Source organism: Chlorocebus sabaeus, chromosome 17 (genome assembly GCF_047675955.1).
Source record: "Chlorocebus sabaeus isolate Y175 chromosome 17, mChlSab1.0.hap1, whole genome shotgun sequence".
Lineage (NCBI taxonomy): Eukaryota > Metazoa > Chordata > Mammalia > Primates > Cercopithecidae > Chlorocebus > Chlorocebus sabaeus.
In genome coordinates, this window is record NC_132920.1 from 31,161,320 (window position 1) to 31,164,367 (window position 3,048).

The 3,048-nt window shown below is 44.7% G+C and overlaps 1 pseudogene; it reads right to left on the bottom strand.

Moving 5' to 3' along the window:
• Positions 1-1,243: 1,243 nt before the first annotated feature.
• Positions 1,244-1,805, bottom strand: LOC119626813 (dihydrofolate reductase pseudogene; annotated as a pseudogene).
• Positions 1,806-3,048: the final 1,243 nt, after the last annotated feature.

Below are 3,048 nucleotides of genomic sequence, written 5' to 3' on the forward strand. Positions count from 1 at the left end.
ATTTCAAATAAACCATGTGTGGCTTTATACTTTTTACTACATCAAAAGAATAAAGATCTGCCAGGTGCAGTGGCTCACGCTTGTAATCCTAGCACTTTGGGAGGCGAGGCAGGCATATTACTTGAGGTCAGGAGTTCGAGAGCAGCCCTGACCAACATGGTGAAACCTCATCTCCACCAAAAACACAAAATTAGCTGGGTGTTGTGGTGTGCACCTGTAGTCCCAGCTACTTGGGAGCCTGAGGCAGGAGAATCGCTTGAACCTGGGAAGTCGGAGGTTGCAGGGAGCTGAGGTCTCTCCATTGCACTCCGTCTGGGTAACAAGAGTGAAACTCTGTTAAAAAAAAAAAAAAAAAAAAAAGATATGAAGAGGTTATATACTTAAACATGGAATTGCTTTAAGTGTTTGCCATTCACTATTCCCATGCATGCCAGCAGCTTCTTACTGCAAACACCTGGGACTTGCTATAGAGCAGCTGGAGTACCTTCCACCCACACACAGGACAGGGAGCTGACAACCAAGGAGTGGAGGATCAATACTCCAGCTTTCTCCCCTCTGTTTCCCTGTATCTGAGCAGTATGGAGCTTGTTACCAATGAGAACCTGCTCACTGACTTTAAACTTGTTTTCTTACCTTCTCAGTTCCATTTCTCCATACCTCAGTTGATGCTTTCTGTTAAGACCTAGCAAATAAACTGCTTTCACTGAAATTTCAGTCTTGGAACCTGCTTTGGGTTCCCCCAAAGACTGAAATATATTCATTTTCCCATCACTGGACTTCCAGGTTGCTTTCAATTTTTCACTGTTACAAAGAAGGCTGCAACATTAGTCTACAAACCTTTAGGTATGCACATAAGAAGTTTTTGGTATTTCCCACTAGTGAAACTGCTCAGTTGGAGGGTACGTGCATCTTCATCTTTAATAAATACTACCAACATTTGAAAAGCTCGACAATGTCAAGGACTGGCCAGAGTGCCATGTGCGATGGGTGTGGAATGGCAGGTCACTGTAGCAGGTGCGGGGACTCAGTCGGGGTCTTGGAGAGGCACTTAGTTACAGCAAGAATGTTTCATAAATGGTATCTGATATATTCAAGATTACCACGGAATAAAAACACGTTGCTTAGAAATAATTATTCATAGATCTAAAGTCAACAAAAGTCTTTTTCTTCTAACGTAAAAATATATAATTTTTTTCCAGAGGGAGGGGGAACAACTTAAAATAAACCAGAAAACACCTTCATGTTAATCATTCTTCTCATATACTTCAAATTTGAACTTAATGTCTTTCTCCTCCTGGACATCAGAGAGAACACCTGGGTATTCTTGGCAGAAGTTTGTATTTTTCCAAATCAATTTCTGGAAAAAACGTGTCACTTTCAAAGTCCCGCATGATTCTTGTCATACGTAGTTTAAGATGGCCTGGGTGATTCATGGCTTCCTTATAAACACAACTGCCACCAACTATCCAAATATCTCTACTTTATTTGCTAATTCTGGTTGTTCAGTAAGTTTTAAGATATCATCCAGACTTCTGGCAAGAAAATGAGCTCCTTGTGGAGGTTCCTTGAGTTCTCCGCTGAGAACTAAATTAATTCTATCCTTTAAAGACCGATTCTTCTCAGGAATGGAGAACTAGATCTTCCTACACATAACACCAGATTCTGTTTACCTTCTCCTGAAGAGTTTGTGTCATTCTCTGGAAATACCTAAATTCATTCCTGAGCGGCGGCCAGGGCAGGTCCCCGTTCTTGCCAATGCCCGTGTTCTGGGACACAGCGACGATGCAGTTTAGCAAACGAACCATGACAACATTGGTGAGCACCTCCGAGCCCGCTCGCTACACAAGAAGGCGCGGCCAAGATTGGCTGGAAGGTTTTTACTTTGAACCTGGAGGATGAGAAATGACATCTCTCTCTCCATCTCAAAGCCCTTCCTGAGCATTCACCTCCTGGGAGCAGGAGCAGCGCAGCAGCGCCACCTGGTGGTCCATGCGCTTCCTTTTGCCGATCACTCACAGCCCTGAGCCCCTCCTCTCCTTTCCATGCACCTGGCATTTCTTCACTGGACACCAGCCTGAGTCAAGTTTCCTGTAAAGAAAAAGAAGCACACAGGGCTTGCTCATGGAGTCCCTGCACAAAGTGGCCGTGGTGGCTGCGATGGTCACTGCATGGGTATTTCTGGCAGGCTGTGATTGGTGTACTTTGAGGTGGATGTTTTTTACCCAAATGTTCACTTTGTGAAAGTCCTCTGCCCACTTGTGGATTGTCCTCTTTTCTCCACACATGCTGTGCTTCCCTCAAATATACATTGCTGGTGTTTTGAAGCAATTCTATCTACACTAAGAAGAATCACTCCTACTGCACATCCTTGGAAATGCTGAATTGAAAAAATTAGTGCAATTGTTTTTAATTTCAGAAAATGAATACATATAAAGAGGAAAATCTACAACAACAGCAATAGGCTTGGGAGCTGACACCAGAAGAGCTTTGGAAATGGCTCTCAAGCCAGGAACTAGGAATCAAATCCAAACAAGCCCATGGGAGGTGGGGGGTGTGAAATGATGCCCAGTAGTGCATGAATGAAAGAGTCATGGGCAGTGGCTCATGCCTTGGCCGGCCAGTCATGAACTTGGGGAAAATAGAGTTGGAAAATTGGGAGGTAGAGGAGAGAGGTACGCATAGACCTCTTGCTATAGGCCGAGTGTGTGACGATAGTGGTTGTGTGTGGATGCCTACCAGAGGGTCTTTAAGGTACTGGTGCTCCCTGTGATCAGGTGAGTGAGATGGCTTGACGGATGATGCCACTCACCCGCACAGGGCTTGCTCATGGAGTCCCTGCACAAAGTGGCCATGGTGGCTGCGATGGACACTGCATGGGCACAGCAATTGAGTCGCCATTCAACAGGGCTGACCTGGCAGCTGCCACTGCTGAGGGCCCAGCCCACCAAAAGCAGCTGCTGTTTTTGGACGGAGAAATAAAACAGGCAATAGTAATTAAGAGTAAAATAACATTATGATAGATAAATATGCCACTAAAAATATAGTAGA